The sequence below is a fragment of the Camelus dromedarius genome, chromosome 15 (genome assembly GCF_036321535.1).
Source record: "Camelus dromedarius isolate mCamDro1 chromosome 15, mCamDro1.pat, whole genome shotgun sequence".
NCBI classification, from domain to species: Eukaryota; Metazoa; Chordata; class Mammalia; order Artiodactyla; family Camelidae; genus Camelus; species Camelus dromedarius.
Genome location: NC_087450.1, coordinates 51,537,776 through 51,560,681, shown reverse-complemented (window position 1 = coordinate 51,560,681; position 22,906 = coordinate 51,537,776). Strand labels below are relative to the sequence as shown.

The window sequence follows — 22,906 nt, the reverse complement described above, 5'->3', positions numbered from 1 at the left end:
ATCTTTGCCAGGTGGAATACCCTATTTATAACCCTATCAAGAAGAGGAAATCATGCCAAGAACAAGGTAAAACTATTAGCTGTATTAACAAAAATACTTAAAAGCATGTTTGTATTTGAAAATAAATGTTCGTGGTTATGAAAAAAATATAAGTAGTTGTAGATCTGGGTGTTGAAACCTGTTGCAAGACCATTAATTAGTCATCTTCTTATCTTCTCTGCCATATTTCTCCCAACGTGCCTGTTTGAAGTCGTAAATGGAGCTCATAAATGGACTCCTTGGGAGATACGGAGAAAATAAACAATTCCCCCTATTTGGTAAATAGTTAAGAAATCTCCCTGGGCTCACATGTGTTTTTCCCTCCTGTTGGCACTGTTGATTCAGTGCCATCTGGGACATCCTCCCAATCTGTCTTGAAGCTGCCAGTCTTTCCAATGCCAAGTATGTAGGCTGCAATCCCAGAAGCAGGAAAAGTAGAGGGAGTCCAAGGGTGTGCCATTGAGTGTGCAGAGTCTGTTCACAAAGGTGTCACACTGGGAGGGAGGGGCCTGGCAACCAGCCTGCACGTGCCAGCAACAGGACACCGGCCGTGAGACGCCACCCCACATCCTTCCCTCCTCCCCAGTACCCTGGCAGGCAGCGTGTGAATAAGCCGGTTGCTAAGGGAATGGCTGGATTGGTGCCAGGGTCCGCTTCTTTTGCCTTCCTATTGTATCAGTGAACCTTGTTTATGCCGTACAGTCCTCGACTACAAGGACTGGGCAAACATTGAGATACAGTGTTTTTCTCCTTTCTTTGTTTTATTACTTTGTCTTCTCCACCTACTCATATAAACTGGGAGAGTACAGAGACCACGTCATTTGCAATCAGACAAAAATCAGGGTTACATTGGACTCTTACTAGTTCTGTGTCTCTGAAGATAAAACAAAACAAAACATTCAACTCATCTAAGCCTCAATTTATTTTTCACTAATAGAATGTACCTTGCCGGTTTGTTGTAAGGTTTAGCAGAGGTGATGTAAATGCCTAGCACTGGTTCTAGAATATGGCCGGCCATAAATATTAATTTGCCATAGCTGGAGGCACTATAAATAGTCTATGGCTCTTCCAATTTATTAATCATGTATTAATCTTATTATTTAATAATCTAATTCATTCATCATTATATTAGATAATGATATCATATACTACCCTTTAAGTATCTACTTATTAAAATAATTATTAACCCTCTATCAAATTGTATGATGATTTTATAAATATATATGCTTATTTGAGATATAATTGTCACACATTATATAGTATGTATTTTATATAACCACTATATATCACATATATTATGCACTGTATTATTTTACATATTATTATATATTATTATATTATGATTTTTATTATATAGTATGAGTCTGTCTCATGTATATGCCCTAATCATGTCATGTTTTATATGTTATATTAATACATATTATTTATGTTTATAGATATTGTATGTAGTTGTATGTGATTTTATCATTTCATTAAATAAGTAACTTTTTTAACATTATTTATTGATTTACAATAATTTTACAATGTTGTGTCAAATTCCAGTGTAGAGCACAATTTTTCAATTTTACATGAACATATATATATTCATTGTCATTTTTCTTCTCTGTGAGCTACCATAAGATCTGGTGTCTATTTCCCTGTGCTATACAGTATAATCTTATTTAGCTATTCTACATTTTGAAATCCCAGTCTATCCCTTCCCACCCCCTGCCCCCTTGGCAACCACAAGTTTGTATTCTATTGTCTATGAGTCTGTTTCTGTTTTGTATTTATGTTTTGTTTGTTTTGTTTGTTTGTTTGTTTTTGTTTTTTTTAGATTCCACATATGAGCGATCTCATATGGTATTTTCTTTCTCTTTCTGTCTTACTTCACTTAGGATGACATTCTCCAGGAGCATCCATGTTGCTGCAAATGGCGTTATGTTGTCTGTTTTTATGGCTGAATAGTATTCCATTGTATAAATATACCACCTCTTCTTTATCCAGTTATCCGCTGATGGACATTTAGGCTGTCTCCATGTCTTGGCTATTGTAAATAGTGCTGCTATGAACATTGGGGTGCAGGTGTCATTCTGAAGTAGGGTTCCTTCTGGTTATATGCCCAGGAGCAGAATTCCTGGGTCATATGGTAAGTCTATTCCTAGTCTTTTGAGGAATCTCCATACTGTTTTCCACAGTGGCTGCACCAAACTGCATTCCCACCAGCAGTGTAGGAGGGTTCCCCTTTCTCCACAGCCTCTCCAGCATTTGTCATTTGTGGATTTTTGAACGGTGGCCATTCTGACTGGTATGAGGTGATACCTCATTGTAGTTTTGATTTGCATTTCTCTGATAATTAGTGATATTGAGCATTTTTTTCATGTGCCTATTGATCATTTGTATGTCTTCCTTGGAGAATTGTTTGTTTAGGTCTTTTGCCCATTTTTGGATTGGGTTGTTTGGTTGTTTCTTATTAAGTCGTATGAGCTGCTTATATATTCTGGAGATCAAGCCTTTGTCGGTTTCATTTGCAAAAATTTTCTCCCATTCCATAGGTTGTCTTTTTCTTTTACTTATGGTTTCCGTTACTGTGCAGAAGCTTGTAAGTTTCATTAGGTCCCATTTGTTTATTCTTGCTTTAATTTCTATTGCTTGAGTAGACTGTTCTAGGAGAATATTTTTGAGATGTATGTCAGATAATGTTTTGCCTATATTTTCTTCTAGGAAGTTTATTGTATCTTGTCTTATATTTAAGTCTTTGATCCATTTTGAGTTTATGTTTGTGTATGGTGTAAGGGAGTGTTCTAGCTTCATTGCTTTACATGCTGCTGTCCAGTTTTCCCAACACCATTTGCTGAAGAGACTGTCTTTATTCCATTGTATATTCTTGCCTCCTTTGTCAAAGATGAGTTGACCAAAAGTTTGTCATGGGTTCATTTCTGGGCTCTCTATTCTGTTCCATTGGTCTATATGTCTGTTTCTGTACCAATACAATGCTGTCTTGATGACTGTAGCTCTATAGTATTGTCTGAAGTCTGGGAGAGTTATTCCTCCAGCCTCTTTCTTTTTCTTCAGTAATGCTTTGGCAATTCTAGGTCTTTGATGCTTCCATATAAATTTTATTATGATTTGTTCTAGTTCTGTGAAATGTGTCCTGGGTAATTTGATAGGGATTGCATTAAATCTGTAGATTGCCTTGGGCAGTGTGACCATTTTAACAATATTGATTCTTCCAATCCAAGAGCATGGGATATCTTTCCATTTTTTAAAGTCTTCTTTAATTTCCTTCATCAATGGTTGATAGTTTTCTGTGTATAATTCTTTTGCCTCCTTGGTTAGATTTATTCCTAGGTATTTTATTACTTTGGGTGCTATTTTAAATGGGATTGTTTCTTTATTTTCTTTTTCTGTTGATTCATCGTTAGTGTAAAGAAATGCAACTGATTTTTGAACGTTAATCTTGTAACCTGCTACCTTGCTGAATTCTTCCATCAGCTCTAGTAGTTATTGTGTGGACCTTTTAGGGCTTTCTATATATAGTAACATGTCGTCGGCATATAGTGACACTTTTACCTCTTCTTTTCCAATTTAGATCCCTTTTATTTCTCTCTCTTGCCTGACTGCTTGTCTAGGACTTCCAAGACTATGTTGAATAAGAGTGGTGATAGTGGGCATCCTTGTCTTGTTCCAGATTTTAGTGGGAAGCTTTTGAGTTTTTCACTGTTGAGTACTTTGCTGGCTGTAGGTTTGTCATATATAGCTTTTATTATGTTGAGATATGTTCCCTCTATACCCACTTTGGTGAGAGTTTTTATCATAAATGGGTGTTGAATTTTATCAAATGCTTTTTCTACATCGATTGAGATAATCACGTGGTTTTTGTCCTTTCTCTTGTTGCTGTGATGTATTACACTGATTGATTTGCATATGTTGAACCACCCTTGCGTCCCTGGGATGAGCCCCACTTGGTCATGTTGTATAATCTTTTTTATGTGCTGTTGGATTCTATTTGCTAATATTTTGGTGAGGATTTTGGCATCTGTGTTCATCAGTGATATTGGCCTATAATTCTCTTTTGTGGTAGTGTCTTTGCCTGGTTTTGGTATCAGGGTGATGGTGGCTTCATAGAATGAGTTTGGGAGCATTCCCTCCTTTTCAATCTTCTGGAAGAGTTTGAGAAGGACTGGTATGAGTTCTCCTTTGTATGTTTGGTAGAATTCCCCAGTGAAGCCGTCTGCTCCTGGGCTTTTATTTGTAGGGAGGTTTTTTATTAAGATATAAAATGCTCCAATAATTTTATGATTAGTGTATTATACATGGTATAATGTGTATTATGCTGTAATATAGATAATCTGATTATATGATTATTAAAATTAAAAAACAAATTTTAATAATACTCTGTTCATATATGCCATGGTATAAATATAAATGTAAGCATACGTGCACAAATGGAATTATCTAATAACCTTCAGCATACTCGGGCCACAATTCTCATGGTAAGAACTGTCACAAGGAGAGGTAGTAAAATACCATAGAAAGACCACATGTCTCAGAATGAAAAAAGTTTAAATCCAGTCCATGTGGGGTGTGGGAACCTGGGCAGGCCAGTTAACCTCCCTGAATCCCTGTTTCCTTGCTCTAGTTTAGAGAGGCGGGGGAGGGGAACTTACAGACTCAGACTGAAATAACATAAGTGCACAACGCAGCTGCTGGCACATAAGGAATCAATAGACATCATTATTCATGTTCTTGTTAAATTTCATTATTATTAAAGGCTAACTATCGTTGTTTTCAGTGGAAGTCAGAAACACATTCAAGAAGCACCCATTTACCTACGGGGCTTTCTTGGCGCAGGGCTGGCTACCACGGTGTCTGTTTCTCTTGGGCCTCAATCGGAGAGCGGGGCCAGTTGTCCTCACTTTCCAGCAGTTGTTGAATATTCAAACTGATATCCCTTGTGGGGTCAGATCTTGGGGACAAATATTTCTTCTATGTCAAGGTTTCTTAAATTTCACATGTGATTTAGAAAGCAAATAAGCCCCTTAATTGCTTCGTTAAGCTAGTCAACACTAATTAAAAAAAGTCAAGAGGAAAAATATTAGAAACTGCTGTGCTTGGTTTTCAGCCTTCTCCCTTTCCTCCAGAACATGTCTTGCTCTGCTGAGGAAAGGGAGTTGGTGATTTTCCAGTGATAGGACCCATTGTGACCTCCTCAGTTCTGAGTTTGAAATTGAGCTTTGCTCTTTTGGGGTTCCACTCAGTTTATTACTGGTGAAACATGATTTCCCAACCCTATGAAAAAAAATACCTAAAATGCCTTAAAAGGAGTGCAGGGGGTAACCCGAACTATTTTGATGAGTTAGAATTCAACCAGCTTGTAACATCAGTTTCTTCTCCCGTGGCACAGCCCAAGAGCCTAAGAACACTGTCACAGGGATCACAGACAGGAGCCAGGCTTAGAGAGGGAGAGGCTTCGCGTGTAAATGTGTATGTGTGCGTGTGTGTCCGCGTGCATCTGTGAACTTGAAAGCACCAGGCACCTTTGTGCACGTATATGGTGGGGGATGTGTGATAAGGGGATCCTACTTGTCTGCAAGACGACTGCAACCTGAATTCAGCCTTTTGCTCTGGTTCAAATGTTGGGACAGTTACTCCTCTTAGCTCTGCTGAAGCTTGTGAGAAAAGTAGGTTTTGTTGTAGCTCTTCCTAGAACTAACTAGGCCATCTCCCTGGTTCCATCAGCTCCCTCGGAATCTCTCAGATCCAGAAAGAATGATAAAGAAAATCTAGTAACCTGCCCCTCACGCTCCTTTACTGTAGTAAATAGCTTCTATATATTGAACACTTACTGGGTACCAAATTCTATTTAGATATTTTGTAACTATGGCCATAATTCTCAGTAACTCCTTGAGGTGCATTTTTTATTCCCATTTAATTGGTGAAGCTATCAGGGCTAAGAGAAATACAGAAAAAGGCTCATGGCCTCCGAGTTGGCAGGTGGTTGAGCAGGAATTAGAACCCAGAGCTGCCTACTGCAAAATCACTGTGATTTCCTCCTTACCCATCATTCAAAAGGCTCTTTATTGTGATCCTCTGAGTTAAACTAGCAATTCTTCTTGGTCCCAAACGAGAAGAATCTGAGTCCCTCCTTGTTTTGAAAATGCTACTTAGAATAGTGCCTCTGCCAAGCCTCCCTAGTGTGTGAACATCCCCTGTAGCTCCAAAGCTGGTTTTCCCCAAAGCCTTCAGGACCTCAGTGCACGTGGTACCCTTCAGAGGAATTTGGGCTGCTTATGGGAATCTGCTAGAAGAACAGATATGTGAAGGACTCAGAGATTAGAATCAGAAAGAATTTTGCCCACGTTCTCACTTGTACAAGGAAGACCAGGCCTGAATTATTTAGGGTTGCTGGTGATTTCCCGTGGGATGCGTCAGCCCTCATGGATGGCCTCTCTCATTGGACTGTGAGTGAATGGGAAGGCTAAAAACCTCACCTTGATCATAACAAACTCAACAGAAATCCAAAACTTTAAGGCTCAACCAGCTATTTTTCAGGCATTGAAAGCATTCTGGGACACTGTCACATGGGCCCACTGCAGAAACAAAAGCTGGATGTGTCTTGAGGGAAGATGTAATGTAGAAGCCCTCAAAGGGGGTGGTCGGGGGTCCAGTTCATATGTTCCAAAGGGTTCCATTTACTCAGTAATGACTAGTTCCACGCTATTTTGCTTGGCGAGGCACGGCAACTGGCCTCCGCCTGTGACTGGCACACTTCTGGGGGTTGAAAGGCCTGCCGTCCAGTAGACTCCTAGATACTCAAGATCTATTCCAGTTTCCTTGAGGCCCAGGACTTGTGAGAAAGGACAAATTCTAGGTTCCATACATAGCGGGTCTGAGCAGTTCCCTTGCCTTGGACTGGGAAAGACAAAGTCTTCAGGTGCTGGGTGGCGGGGGGGGGGGGGGTGGCAGGCCAGGGCAGGACCCGTAGCTCTGATGATGCTTCAGACATGTGTACATTCTCTTTAGAAGACCAGTTACCTCTGGCCATGGACTGTATGTAGATAAACCAAGGCACAGAGTGTGCACAGTTAAAAAGACTACATTTGTGCAATTACTGACATCATTAAAACAGCATATAAAGGAACAAGCCAACCTTACATATCTCCTTTCATTTCTTGGTGTTCTGAAGATTGACAGCAACTGACTATAAGCCTAAAATATTTTATCAAGTAGTTATCAAATAATAACCATAAAGGATATGAGCTAGCATCATAAGATTCTTTCTCAAGAAGATCTTTAATGAGAGTGAAATGAGGTCTTAAGAATAACAAAGTTATTTCTGATATTTCTGTGGGGCCACTCTTGCTTCTACTGTTTGCAAATCAAGGGCCAAGAATCAAGTTTAAGCAGGAAGAATGTGTGATGAACTTGATGGGGGGGATAGGGGCACATGACATGAGTGGATCTAAGAAAATGGGTGTGAGAGGCTCTCTAACAGCCTTAGTCATCACCCAGAGGTGACTGCCATCAGAGCATCTATCAGTCAGGCAAAGAATCCAGGCCCTGGTAAACATGACCCAGGATATCAACACCCCAGATAAATGTGCTGAATTCTTCACAGAGCTGTGATTCTCTGGGGGGCCTTGGGAATTCATGACTAAGAAATAGGTTTAAGGGTAGATCTCAGCCCTCTGGGCAAGGCGAAGGGGAGTAGAGACATCACAGGGTTACCTGGGGAGCTCCAACCTTCAGACCTCATTGTGGCCAAAGTGATTAGAATCCACTGGGAGTGCCTGGCATCAGACATAGTCAGGGGACCCCAACAAGGGTGCATGATATTCTAAGCGTCACTGGCCAGAAGACAGAGCTGGTTAAAGACTCCTGATAGCCTTTATCATGAGCAGGACTGGCTTGAGTCCTGGGTACTCTTAAGCCCCCTCAAGGGTCAGAGGAATGAACCCTAATTATCTGTAGAGGAAGCCAACCAAAGGGTGAAAGATTTTCTGTACCAGCACCATGGAAAGCCATCAATCCAGGTCCTTTCCGTGGAGGCTCTCGCAAAAGGAGAATGACCCCCACTCTGCAAGCAGCAAGTGAGCATAACCCAGGCCTGTGAAGGAACTAGTGTGAAAGGGACTAGCGGGAGGACACGGGCCAGTCCGATGAGCGGGTCAGAGCTCAGTGATGATGCAGCAAGGCCGGTGGGCCCTCGTCAGAAAGAGCCTAGACCAGCCACGGACTTTGACATTCTAAGTCCTAAAAGGCTTCCACACACTACACTGCAGCGAGTCCCCAGACAGCCCAGAGACTCCTCCCTTCCCACACGAAGTCCTGGGAAAGCCACAATATTTCTCTTCTTGTGCTTCCTCCTTCAGTCTGCTCCAACTACCTCTCTCTCCCCAGCGACCCTCACATCAGAGGCTGTGTCTCCACACTTCAGGCCTTCACCCAGAGCCCTCTCTTTCCCTGAAACCCCCTCTTTCCCCTCCAGTCGTTCTACTCCTACTGGGGCTTTGAACCAAAGCCCACCTCTCTCCCTACCAGGATTAGTTTAGTTTGCACTGACTTTCTCCGGCTGCACCATCTGAATCGTGTCCTTAGTCATCATTATTTATAGGGCTTCCTAGAAGGTCCAGGGGCAAGGGCCAGACTCACGTTAAACTATAAAGAGTAGGAAGAGCCCCTACAGGCCACTTAGGCCCACCGTTTCCCTGGAGACACAAGCAAGCAGAGGTCCAGAGGGGAGAAGCGATTTCCTCAAGGCCACAAGAGAATCAGTAACAGAGGAAAGAAACATCCGTATCTCCTGACTCTCCACCCACAATGTCTTCCATGACTGTCTCTTACCTAAGCAATTCACCTGGAGAGCCAAACCCAGGAACAATTACCTCTTCAGAGGAATCATAAGGTGTGGGTCAGAGCTCTCTCCTGATGTTCCAGCGGCTGTGGGTCTTGCTCAGGGTCTCTGCTTTGGCAGTTCGGGCTGAATCACAAGGTTCCAGAATCAGCAGGAAGGAGCCAGGCCTGGGTGAGGCTGCCTCCAAGGCACTGCACCCTCCTAGGAGGCAAGAGAAGGAGCCCCATGAAGTTAACCTCGAGCTTTCCTGCCATCTTCCCTCTATGGCCTCCACCTCGCAGCAAGTTCTGGGATCCAAACATGCTCAGGGGTACGGAAGGCTGTCATCCCCAGGGCCTCACACTATAAACTTCATTTCCTCCCTTTATTGCAGTTAACTGCCCATGAACTCTATTAATATTTTGCAAATTGAGATCCCTAAAACACATGTTACAGTTAATTTTAACCTCATGCTAACTAGGATGTGGTCAGATTTTCACAACAAATTCCGAGGATATTTGCTATGCCTTGGGAAAATGCATTTAAAGGTGGCTCTGAGGTGTATTGTTTTTTTTTTTCTGAATCCACACATTTCCTTTCAACCCCTGTTGTTAAGGAGCAGGCAGAAGTAAACCGTTTTAGGAGAGGAGGAGCCCAAATACTACGGGACTCAGTTACGATGCCACTGTGGCAGAAGGAAGCATCCACCAGACTAGGGGCGAGTCGGAGAGTCCCATGTTTCTGAATTTGCCGTAGTGAAAGCATCACGTCCCCTTAGTAAGCCAGTGGGTGCGCGCTTTTGCACGAGGGATCATTTTTCTTTAGGAACATGTTACCATTCCATAAGCACAGTTCTTCTCTTTAGGAAATGCTTTGGGTTCTATAAGTTTAGTAGGAAAAAACTGATTTTTTTTTCTTATCTCCAGTTTCTGTTTTATGGAATAGTATCACAAGTGGAACTTCTAAAACTGATCAGCCAGAAAAAAGAAACCCTTCCTTCCTTCCATCCCTTCCTTCCACTCTCCCTTCCTTCTTTCCTTCTTCTTCTCTCCTGCTTTCCACTCAACAAGTCTTTTCTGAGTACCTCCATGTGCCAGGAATCGCTCTAGCCTTTGCAGATACAGTGGTAAACATATCCTCGAAAAACACTAACCACATGACTCCACATTTAATCATTTAATTATACTTGAGTATGCAACCATTGAGGTAGATGTTCTTCCCCAAGAACATCAATCTATTCAAAGGATTCATCTTAACAGAAAGATCTGAGAAAATGTTCAGCTATAGAAAAAGAAAAATGCCCCTTCTATTAATCGGGGTCATCACTTTTCTGTTTTTAAGGGTTTTTGTTTCCCAAAACAATTCCCCATTTCCTTTCAACCATGCTCTTAAGCTGAGGTTAACCTAAATCTTGGTCACTCCAAAGGAGGAGACCGTGTGGTGTAGCATTTTCCCCCCACAACCAATTCTGAGACAGATGACAGGAGCAAGGCCATTGAGGAAAAGCATGTCCAACTTCCTCTGCCTCCTGCCCTTCCACAGCAGCCAAGGACACACCCAGACCTGGAGCAGAGACCCTCCTCTTCCACGTGAATATTGAACTCCTTCTCCAGCCTCCACTCCTCTCACTATCTCCCCCGACCCTCTGAGTCCAGCAGAGCAGGTAACATTCTTAATGTGTAAGTGCCAGCTTCTCTCAGTATCTTCACTACTTACTTAGTTATTCAGGGAGGAGTCATCTCCAGAGGGGAAGGGAGACAGTCCATCTTGAAGGATCAGTGACAGCTGAGCTAATTAATAATCAGGACAAAACATTTGACCAAGCACCAGTGAACATGCCACAGGTTTTATTTCTCAAATTGTATTTTGCTAAAATGAAAGCATGGGAGGTATTCTGGATTAAAGAATGGAATCAGGTAAAGATTCTCAAACTTTTTGGTTTCAGAACACCTTTGCACTCTTAGAACTATAGACCTCAAAAGTTTACGTGGATTTTGTCAATCGATATTTAACACATTAGAGCCTAAACTGAGGATGATTTTTGAAGGTTTATTAGTTCATTAAAATGAACTAATAATCATTAAAAATCATTACATTTTGATATCAATAATATATTTTTATGAAAATAACTATAACTTTCTACAAAGCAGTTATGAGAAAGAAATCAATTTACTTAATGTTTGTTTTAACAGAAGAGCCCTGACTCTCATATCTGCTTCTGCATTCAGTCTACTGTAATTTCACACATCACGTCGCCTCTGGAAAACTCTACTGTGCATTCTCAAAAGACCACGCATCACTGTCTATGCCCCAATTGCTTCATTGTTAAAATGGATATAATAATCGTAACTACTTACCCGATAGTTATAAAATCAAATGAGTTTGTCATGCAAACTGCTTGGAGCAGTATCTGGCACGTAGTAAGAATTGTTACTGTCGCCGGCACCATCGTTATTAGCGCTTCCTCTGCTGAACCCCTCCCTGAATGAGGAAGGACTCCTTCCATGTTCCAATGGAAGAAAACTCGACACTTACATGCGTTGCTCTTGAAGGGAAGCCGGATCCCTCTCTCTCTGTCCTCTGGGATCCCCATCGGAGACAGAGCACGCAGGGCCTTTCATTGTAAATGTTGGCCCAGGTTTGGACCAGTGGTCCTGCAGTGACTCAGACTCGAGGCTGTCAGACGGGTCCTTATGGGATTAAGCAATTTACAAGGAGCCCTGGAATCCTCCTCATGATCGTCAAGGTACTGGGTTGGATGGAAACTCAAGGGTCCTTCTGTTTTACTTGCCTCCAGCTGCAGGACTTTTCCGTGCTCCGTCTCTGATGTTTACCCTCAGCCATGGTGTGGGCACTGTCAGGGACTAGGAGGTTACCTAACTGAGGTGTTCTCTTGATTGATGGCATATCGGGGGTTCACACATCTTAGTCTTGCCTCCCTGGGGCCTCTCCAGCACCTTCTCTTCTTTAACTCTCCTTACCCAGGCCATGTCCTCAGTGACAGGGTTTACCACTATTCCTCTGATATTAAGCCATACTATTTCTATTTCTTCTGCGGGAATGAATAAGGGTGAGAGCCAGGGGCATTGGAGGTAGACTCAGACTTGAGTATGAGCTGTGCAACTTTCACCAACTTACTTAACTACTCTGAGCCTTGGTTTCTTCAGCTTAATAATAAAGGTACATGAGGATGTTATCTCACAGGTTTAACCAGAGATCGTGCGAGATAATTCACATAAAGGGCCTTGCAGGATGCCCGGCCTGGAGAGGATGGGGTTGACTTAAAGGCTGGTGCCTAGGAACAGAAATGGGGATGAGGGTGCACCTAGGAGAAAAAGAATGAGGTGAACAGGATTTGACAAGAGAGGAGCTAAGTAAGGCTGTCATCTCCGCTGGGGCCCACCTTCAGCCTGACCCCACGTGAGCTCTGGAGTGTGAATCCCACCTTAACAACGTCCCACCTTGACAACAGAGCGTGATGCTTTTGTAATTCTGTGTCAGGGGATCATTGGCTGAGGTATGAGGAGTCGGGGAGAGTGGTTGGGGTCGGGGGAGAGGGCAGGATGAGATGCCTAACACCCTCAATGATGTGGCTTCCAATCCTTAGAACTTAATTCTGTAGCGAAGGGAGAAGCCATGAGAAACGGGCGCACAGGCCCAGGAAAGAGGATCCTGGAGTCTCGAACGGCATCTATAACTTTAACACTCCTTCCTGCTCAGGTACCCAGGCTTCTCACATTAAGGTCAGTTCCCCCAGGCACAGCTCCTCCAAGACTCTGCTTGATCACAGCTCCTGAGGAAACATCCTAGAGAGGTTTAGCGGGACTCCCTCCAGCTCTCACACCGCCACTGGTCCCCAAAGTGACCGAGACTCATCATCTCCTGCGTCCCCCATGCTCCAGGATCGCTCTCCTCCCCTCTCTTGGCTAGCATCACCCATCTAGGTGGCTTGCCTCATGCATTAACCCACCTCTAGGGGTCTGAGTCCAGGGTCACCATGCCTTTAAGCTTATGCATCTCGTCAGGGCTGGGCACAGCAGAAGAGGCTAGTGGATGACCTGGGGCCACACGTACCCTGCTTCTTCTCTGTGAAACAGCAGCCCTTTCTCCTTACGACCAGAGTTCATTACAACTGTGGGTGCCGCAACTCCTTCTTCGCCTGATGGTCTAGTGGTACGGGGGGCCCCCAATGACCTGGGAGCAATCAGCTTTAAGTTATTAGGAGTCCAATGTTTCCTGGTAGAAACAGAATCCAGAATCTAAAGTTTCAGGGGCTAGAAGCGTATAGAAGCACTGCCCAAGCAGTTCACTGGCAGCGACGGTGAGTGGGCACCCCGAGAAACTCACTACAGGGCTCAATAATAAATCCTTGAGAGAGAGAGAGAGAGAGAGAGAGAGAGAGAGAGAGAGAGAGAGAGAGAGACAGAGCCAAGATCCCCTGGCACCCTCCAGGGCAATCCAGTGATTCCCGGGGCACGCAGAGGCCCCGGGGAGGGGCGGCCCCAGGGCTGGCTGAGAAGGTGCATGAGGCTGCTCTCAGTTGAGAGAGCTCCTTCGTAGCCCAGGGCCGTGCAGGGATCTGGGCCCTGGGTCCCCTCAGCCCAAGTCAGCAGCCCCCAGAGTGTCTCAACCCTGCTGCGGGCCTCAAAGCTCAACCCGCTTGGCCCAGGCCCCACACGACTAGGACACCCAGGGCTTCAAAGGAGCGCCCCTCGCAGCAGCCTCCTCCTCCAACGCCTCTTGCCAAAGCACAGCGGAGGCAGGCTCGAAGCTAAATATTTGGATTGACTGGGAGGGAGAGTCCAGTCCCTCTGAGGGGTATTTTGCCCAGGCCGTGAGGAGAGAGCCAGCTCACGGCACAGGCGTGGAAAGCAGGGCATCGCCATGCGGTTGGTCAGCCGGCAGGAGAGCCTCCCCGCCTGCCTCCCTCATCTCATTTCAGCCCCTTAACCAGCCTGGGAACCTGCAGGGTGGGATGGCTCCCCTCTTGTGTGTGCAGAAATTGAGCATCTGGCCAAAAAGGGGAAATAGACTTCTTAAGTGTGTACACTAGAGACGGGCTGAAGACTGGACCCTCACTCAGGCCTTCTGAAGGCGGGGTCTGCCCCCCTCCTCAGCAATGGAGGCTGTCTGCCTCATAATTGATCATGCCTGGTATAAGCACACAATTCTATAGGGAGGTGGAAAGAGCATGGATTTGGGGGAAAAGAACTCACCCTTTGTGACCCCAGATCTGTCACAGTAGACCCTCTGGAGCCTCGGTGTCATCTGGAAGGTGCAGGCCATCATGGACTCCCTCCCCCAGGCCCAGCACTGGACTGTGCGGAGGACCAGCCGAGTCAGTGTGTGTCTTAGAAGCTCTTTCCACACTGCGCGGCCCCTGCACCAGGCCAAGGTGACAGCAGTGATTACGCTGAAGAGCTGATCATCACACCACAACCTGAAAGCAACTGAAGATGGCCCTTATCTTAGACATCCTCTTTTCTACCCACTTCATTTTCTAAATGTAAGAAACTAGTTTGCTTCAGATGACCTAGCGAAGTAGTAGCCAAGCCGGGCTTAGATCTCCCGGGCCCGAGCTGTTCCATTACCTCCTCTTTCTCTGAATGTTCCCAAACACTTCAAAAGCACAACATTTGTTCTCTGCGAAGTAGATGGGACAGGTGATATGCCCCAAGTTTACAGAGCAGGAAATGTGACACAGGGTTACGAGCATTACCTCAAATGGCTTGGTGAGTAAGTGATGGCCTGGGAGCTCACTCTTCATCTGCCCAAAGTCACTTCATTTTAAAATTTAAAGAAAAACAAAAATGAAAACTACTCACACCAGATATTGGCAGTCCAAGTGTCAGAAGGCGTTCCTTCGTACAGATTTCGCATCCATTGCAGATTCTCCTTTATTACATCCTTGTCTGGTAGGCAGCCCACCTCTGCCCTGGGAGCTCCCGTGCAACCCTCATCAGACAAAGAAACCCCTTGTTAAACATCCCTGACTTTAGCTAATATTTACCAAGAGCCTACAGTGTGCAGGGAACTAGTGGTATTTTGATTGTTAGAAAGTTCTCCTGTGGGTTAGAACACCATCTGACTCCTTGTGGCCAGTGGCCATCCTGCAGTCAGACTTTAATCCAACTGCCCAGTGTGATTTATTTGCTAAGGAATTTGGCAAAGTTAGCCATTCCCTTCTTGATACTCTGTCTTTCTTACCTCCTGGCAATCAGGGGTCTTCTCCTAACCCTCTGGCTGATTCTTTTCAGTTTCTTTCACTGGCTACTCTTTCTTTCCTACCCCTTAAACATTACTGGTCAGGACAGTGCTGATTCACAGCCTCAGAGACCTGATTCCCAAATAATACATTGACCCAGACCTCTTTCCACCAACCAGCACAAAGATGTTTCCCTTTGGCTGGCCCACAGGCACCTCAGGCTTGGCATATCTGCAGCTGAACTTCTTTAATCCCCTGGAAACCTCCTCTCTATCCTGTCTGCCTTATTATTGCACATCCAACCCCCAAATTTGGACATCATCTTTCCTTCCTTTCCTTTGTACCTTGTCTAATTCCTCAGTTCTGCACCCATCCAACCTCTTGAAGCTTCCCTTCTTCCCACCCCAAGTCCTACTGGTTTAGTCCTGACCCCATTTTCATTTCCCTAGAGTATGTAACAGACTTCCAGCTTGCACCCTGGCCTCCTTGTAATTACTTCACCACAATAATACAGGAGTGATCTTTCTAATATGTGATATGGTTGGTCACTCTTTCCCCACTAAAAACCAGTCAATGACTTGCATCTTCAAAGAATAATGTCCAAATATTATATCATGAACTAAGGAGCCTTGTGATCTGGCCCCTGCCTACTTTTCTTATTTCCTTTCTTCAGGTCCTCTGGGGTCCTCTTACACTTAAGTCTGGTCATTTCTCAACTATGCTGTGCCTTCTCTGGATCCTGGTTCTTATCAAAGTTCCATTTTCTGGGATGCTCTTCCTTTCAAAGGATACACTTGATTATCTTCTGCTTCCTGAAGAAGCATCTTTTTTGTGAAGCCATCCCCAACCTCTCCAGCTAGAGCAAGTCTCCCCCACTCATGCTGCTGTGGCCATGACACTATCCTCTATAACATAGCTGGGTACTGTGCATGGTGACATCTTGATGGCATATGCTGACTTTTATTCATCTCTCTGCTTTCTGTTGCTTAGCACAGGCCTGGAACCATATAGACACTCAAAAATTATTTGCCAAATGAATTAGTAAAATGAGTAAATGAATAATTGTATCTTATGTTTCTGCACTATGTCAGCCTCTCTAAACTTACCCCAAAATGTTTAACCCTGAGATTGTTTATAACTCCCCAGCCAGTGGAACCAGCTCTTTATCATTTAAATTTAACTAGAATGATATTTCCACTTACAACAAGCAGTTAAATGAAACCATGGGCGACATGGAGGAAATTAAAGACAACATTTTAAGAGAGTGTTGCATCTTCTCTTCATTGACCCCCAACTCCCCATGTCCAAAATGGGTTGCTGCTCCTGCTCTGTCCATCCCAACTGCAAACCTAAAAATTGGTGACAGCATACTTTCCTATCTCTTCCCTTCTGCCTCCTGATAGTTCCTCCTCTCTTTGTTGCCTGATTCATTATTAGCAGATACCGCCTCCTTGCTTGAGCTGTTTGTGTCCTTTATTGCTATTCAGGGCTTTAGATTTATTCCTAACTTGGAGGATGATCAGCTTGAGATTAGGAGAATGTGTCTTTCCAAAGCAATTTTCAGAAAGTACAGTAAAGGGGAGAAAAAGGCTGGAATGAGGTTTGATTTAGTTTGGGCTGATTTTCTGGTTGAATTCTTTCATGTTGCCTCTGCTACACCTGCTGACTTACCACAATGTAAGATACTCAGCAACACAAATGTTTTCTTCCTATCCCCTCCCGCAGCGTCGACCTGCCCAGTTAAGGCCATCTGCCCCAGGGACTATTTGTCAGACAAGAACCAGAGAACAGAGGGAATAATTCCTAACAGTAAAATTTAACAATCTTGATGTTATGAATATGATTTAGGAAGATTTAGAAAGCAAATGTGTTTATAACTACTGGGACTCTCCTGTCCTCTATACCTAACCTCAGACAATCCGGGAACCCACCAACTGGGAAGGGAAGGGAGAGTTAGGGCAAGTCACCAGTTCAGATGCTGATCTTCGGCTGGGTTCTGGCCACTCCTCACTGAGTTAGCTCTTACAGGAGGGCTGTTAGGGAGACTAGAACTCCCCACATAAGGTCTGAGCATCAGAGCTGTCTTCGGCTCCCCCCTCCCCCAGAGATGTGGGTGTGCCCTGCTGCCAGGAGGCCCACTGGGCCCAGGCCACTTCTTAGTGGGCCTCTGGTGGGCAAGTTTGGTACTGTGATTACTGTTTGTCCGAGGAATACTTTCATGCATTGGGAAAAATCTTGAGGATATTTAGTTTTTAGATAATCCATAAAAAATAAAGGAGAGCAATTTTTGAAAACTAGGTAGAGAGAGAGGGAGAGAGATGAAGAAACAGAAAAAAGAGATAAGGGGGCAAAAGAGGGAGGAGAGCGCTTCTCCTGAATTCAGTTTCTGCAGAAACACGTCCTGAGCAGGATCCCTGGGTGAGTGATTTAGTAAGGGAGTTTCTCCTGGAGGGGCTGGTAGGGGAGGAGGGCACCACTGTCACATTCACAAAAACGGTAAAGAGGAAATCCGGAGGGATCTGCATGCGGGGTTGCCAGATTTAACAGCTAAAATATAAGATGCCCAGCTAAATCTGATTTTCAGGTAAACAAGGAATCATTTTTTAATGTAAGTATGTCCCATGCAATATTCGTTTGAATTTAACTGGGTGTCCTGCATTTTATCTGACAACCCTGTGTGGGTGGGAGCCCTGACACTGTCCACTAGGAGACTGAAGGAGGAGGAGTGTGGAGGGGGAAAGGCCCAGCTGCTCTCATTCCCTGACCGCTGAGTCGAAATGCATTTTGGGACCCAAAACATTGCGATCAAACGGATGTTAGAAACATCCCATTTCAATGTTGTTCCCCCATCCCCAATCTTCAAATCCAACTTTGGCTGGAGGTGATTCTTGGACACATCTGATTTAAAACAAACACACACACACACACACACACACACACACAAATGATGACAATCTATTCCCTCTGATTTCAAAAATTATGAAAGTCCATAGAAAATATACAGGGTATTTAGAAGAAAAGATAAAAGATAATCTGTTATTAGTAGAATGGTGCATTTATTTCTTCCCTTTTTCTCAGTATATGTATATATGAGGTTTTTAAAAACACTTTAAATGTGTTTTTCAAAATTAAGACAGTACTCTAAATGTTTTAAATCCTACTCTTAAAAATGAACATTATTATGAGAATTTCCTATCCTTAGTTATTATTTGAAAGCATCCATTTTAATGAATGCGTATTATGATGCATGGCTAACTTATCCTTTATTAATTCCCTTATTTTGGACATGAGTTATTCCTAATTTGTGGATAATAGAAATGACACTGTGAGTAGCTACACAAATATTCATCAGCATATCTTACCGTTGCCTTGAGATTATCCCTAATGCTTTTTACACCCAACTTTAAACTTGGGCTTCCGACTAGAGCTGGAGGAGTGGCGAGCTGTTCAATTATCCGATGCTACAGTTTTTCCTTTAGAATGGGATGGCTTCCACTAACCACAAAGAGAATATTCAGGTGCAACTGACAGGATCAATTGATATCTTCAAATCTCTGGAGCCTGTTAGGAGAATAAAAGGAAACAAAACAATGTTCTGGATGGCTCTGGAGATGGAAGAAAGACTTAAGGAGTGAGGGACACATTAACTCAACAACAGAAGTGTCCTGATAGTTCTGGGAGGCAACAGAAATAGCTCCCTCGAGGAACAGTGAGCGCTGGCTTGCTGGAGGCATTCCTGGGAGAAGTGGCCGGGTACAGTGGCTAAGAGCAGGGCCTCTGGAGCCAGAGGTTGGGGGGCTTAATCCCAGCTCTGCTATGTTCTGGCTGTGTGACCTGGGGCGAGTGGCAGAACCTCTCTGTGCTTTGACATCCTCAGCTGAAAAGTGGAATGGATCCTAATAGTTGTGAGAATGAGATTAAGAACTCGCGTACAGCACCAGAGCTACGCTGAACATCTACTACGTGTTCGATAAATGTTAGTACTTATTTCCAGTGCTGTGACTCTAGATGGGTTTGGTTATGCAATATAGTTGGCTGGTAACTCTTAGCACTTGTGAGTCTACACTTGGTCTCTGAAGGTCATTATGCCAGGACAGTGATACCAGTCCGATGGACACTACTAGCATTCTGCAGGGCGTACCTGGTTCTATGTGTTTTCAAATCTGTGTGTCATTGTTTACCTTTTTATGAGCAAAAACCAACTTCAGGACTCTGTCCCTTTGCAGCCGTGATGGAGCCCAACTGTGGCTTTGCAGCTTATCCACTTTGGAATCAAAGAGCTGCCTTGTAAAAGTAGTGTTGCAATCTTTAAATGCCCATAAAGAGGGATTTGAACATTTATCTCACATCATGTGAGTTGGTCAAAGTAAACAGAAAGTCTTTCAGTTGAAGAGTGGAAGTGATGACTGAGTGAAATGATATAAAACAGGAGAGTGAGGTTGAGAATGTGTGTTTGCTGTAAATAGAGGAAGGAGCCAAGTGTGGTTGGTACAAGATAAGTCAGATTTGTGTACAGTAGGCAAGGCCACTTCCTAAGGATAGGGGCAAGTGGATGATGCCAGCAGAGAGTGAGTTCCCCTCTTTCCTATTTCTCATTTCTTGTCTGCAACCTCCCTCCCAGAAATATCTGGGAGGATATCCTAAAACAAGAAGGTATCTTCTACTGGAAAAACCAAAGCTTCATGGTTTCTAAGACTGAAGTGCATGAAATACTGGGGACCACAGCAACTATGATCACCTGCTAACTCACGAAGGCTGAATTAGGGAAAGCAAAACACTACACCATTCGTCCCTTTCAACTGCCCTAGCGTAGAAAGTGAATGTTAGGGAAACCACTTTAAAGACAGCTAAGTGTTAGAAAAAAATGAAGTTGTTCAAATTAAAAGCTCAGAGAATGCATTAAACGGCAAATTACACTGTGGGGAGGTGGAGACCGAGGGGGACAGGAGTGGTAAAGACAGGGAGAAGACCCTGATGGAATGGGGGCCCCCCGAGAACTCCCTCTGCATCTCCTCTGTGCACCATGTACCCCGATTCGGCTCAGAACCAAGAAAAAAGGATCAAATTTGCTTCCAATGACTCACAACCCACCAGAGCTTCTGGAATTCAGACCTCTTTTGTCCCAAATCCTAGAACTACCCAGCCCTATAACAAGGCAGGTTCACATGAAAACTTGTGGCCTCTCACTTTGTTAGTGTTTAAAATAGCGAAATCTCTGAAGATTTACAGCTGATTTTTTCCTCTTTTCAGAACGTCCCCTGTGGATAGATTCGGTATGACTGCTAGAGAGGAGGTACCATCCCTGGCCACTTAGACCATTGGCTTTCATGACCGAGCACCCACTCGTAACAAAGACTCTAAAAGTTTGGTTTATCCTGTATTTTGGTTACAAACGTTTTTTATTGGAAAGGGCTTGTAAAATTTTTTTTTTTTAAATGTCAGCTCTGGAACAACATGTGACTTATGAGCTTAAAATCAAAGCTACTTTTAGAGAATGGCTCCTGGGGGAGACCTAAGGGTTAGACTGTGGAAGCTGATGGCTTCAATTAAGGACAGTCCCCAGTTCCAGGAAGCCCAGCAGGCATGGGTATCCTGGAAGGACTGAGAGGTGGACAACAGGAGACCACGCCGAGCCAGTTATGCTGGAGTGGACCAGGTCAACGGAGGGGTCGAAGACTTACTTGCTGGGTGGCTACAAATATAGCGAAGATGCAGGTGGTTTTGTTGGTGATATGGGAGGCCCATGGCATTCCTTTATAGTCACTCCTGGCTTTTGAGCACAACAAGGTGCCCTGCATTTTGTACCGTGACTATGGCGATAGAAAGCTCTATGCATGTGATAAAACTGCAGAGAACTCACACACACACGCACGCACTCATGAACAGATAAAACTGAGATATCTTGTACCAATATCTGTAAAACCTAGTTGTGATATGGTACTATCGTTTTGCAAGACATTGCCATTTGGGGAAACTGAGTAAAGAGTGCATGAGGTCTCTGCAGTATTTCTTACAACTGAATGTAAATCTACAATGATTTCAAAATAAATTTCGTTTTTAAAAAAATCAGTCGCAATTGAAAAATGTCGGAAAGCTATCTTTCTAACACGCGTTCTTATGCTGTAAAGAGTGGAGAGTTAAAGGCGTATTCCCTCAAGGCCAGGGCTCCAAATGTTATATAGTTTCCAGATACACTCCTGGGATGCTGAGAAGGTGGAATGGGGCGAACGTGATCACAGAGGCATCTGGTTTTGCCCTCCGACCCCGCCCCGCCCCTGGTTTGAGCAGGCATGCCAGTTTTCAGTCACGAGCTTTGTGGTATCACGCAGGAGCGCAGGGCATCACTCTCCTCTGCTGGTGCAGACGCAGCAGACACGGTGTGGCTTTGAATGCAGCAGTTCTGAAGGCAGTTTCTGGATTCTTGGATTATGACTAAGGCCGGGTGTTCCTTGGGCCATATTCCAGTGTATTTTGCCAATTCCCCATTTTCCCAGGGGTGAGAGCGGTGGCCACTACCCTGCTGGGCCAGTTCCATGATGACTCTGGGGGTCACCTATGGAGACCTAGCTAAAGCTTTTCAAGGGTTCTCTCAGCATGTACTTCTCTTCCGTGTATCCCGTATGCATAGAAGGGCTAGCGTGGGGATTTCATTTGTTTGTCTTTTTTTTTATCTTCAACCGCACTCGGATGCTGAAGCCCGGCGACTTTATAGGTCCATCACTCTGCCGCTGGATTCCTTCCCAAATGAGACAGCCTCCGTCTAATAGTCTAAAAATGTCTACGGAGAGTTAGCAAAAGTCATAGAACGATCAAGGGGGCTTCCTAACAGCTGGAATTCTCTGGGGGTGTTATCTGAAAGTGAGAAGAAACAGCAGGAGGAAACTGGGGTCTCAGTTACGGGAAATCATTAACACTTTCACCTGTACAGAGATGGGGGTACCGTTGATGGCAGCACAGATAAGACGCCCCAGAGACACTTTAGGGAATGCTGGACGCTGTTTCAACAAAGTGGTAGCTTTGTAGGATGAATAATTCTTGAGATCTAACGTGTACAGCATGATGACAATAGTTAGTAACAGGGTATTGTACACCGGGAATTTGCTAAGATAGTAGATTTTAGGTGCACTCACCAGAAAAGAAAAAAAAGAAAGATAAATATGAGAGGAGAGGGACATGCTAGTTAGCTTGACTGTAGTCATTATTTTACTATGTGTAATGTGTCAAAACATCATGTTTCACTTCTTAAGTAGATATAATTGCTATTAAAAATATAAATTTTAAAAACTTTCTAATACATTCAAACTCTCTGGGGTTTTAGTAGGTTTGTTTGTGCTTAGTGAAATTCTTGGTGCGATGGTGTCGAGCAGCCCACAGGAAATTAAAAGCAGCTGAGAGGTTGTTTGAAACTCCTATCTGTCCCTCTTGTGATATTCCTTCTCTCCATCCTTTAAAATGTTAAGAATCTCTTCTCTGCAGTAAACAGAACAAAATGGAGGTGTGCTTGCAGGCCAGGTCAGTGGAGCAGCTGGGACTGGCAAGGTCGGATGCTATTGCTGGGATGTGGTGGGGCTCTGTGGCTTTCATGTTTAGAATGGGGAGGCTGAGAGTGGCTGGACCCTGGAGGAGAGCCGCCTCTTCTGTAGCCTTAGCCTCCCCGTGTGTTTCCTCCTTTCTCCTTTTTCTCCACCCACCTTTCATCATCCTCAGAAGCCCATGTGTGTGAAAAGCAACAGAGGAATGTGGGTGGGTTGACTTGTATAATTAAATCCATGTTGCATCGTGTTCTTTAGAATTAATAAGAAATTCATCCCATTGAAACTCACCATGACATCTTCCCTCTGACTCAG

The 22,906-nt window shown here is 44.1% G+C and overlaps 1 long non-coding RNA gene across 7 annotated transcripts in view; it reads right to left on the bottom strand.

Annotated features, from left to right (window-relative positions):
* The window catches only part of LOC105092987 (uncharacterized), a 283,085-nt gene that overhangs the window by 7,433 nt on the left and 252,746 nt on the right, over positions 1–22,906 (bottom strand). For 5 of the 7 annotated variants that reach the window (XR_010384265.1, XR_004141452.2, XR_010384263.1 and 2 more), the window contains 5 exons: positions 18,422–18,620; positions 14,680–14,809; positions 14,071–14,234; positions 11,212–13,048; positions 8,907–9,076 (listed from right to left, as the gene is read on the bottom strand). This is a non-coding gene — a long non-coding RNA (uncharacterized LOC105092987). Of the gene's footprint in view, positions 1–8,906; positions 9,077–11,211; positions 13,049–14,070; positions 14,305–14,679; positions 14,810–18,421; positions 18,621–22,906 lie in introns of all 7 variants that reach the window. The other 2 variants (XR_010384264.1, XR_010384267.1) reach the window with 2 other exon arrangements.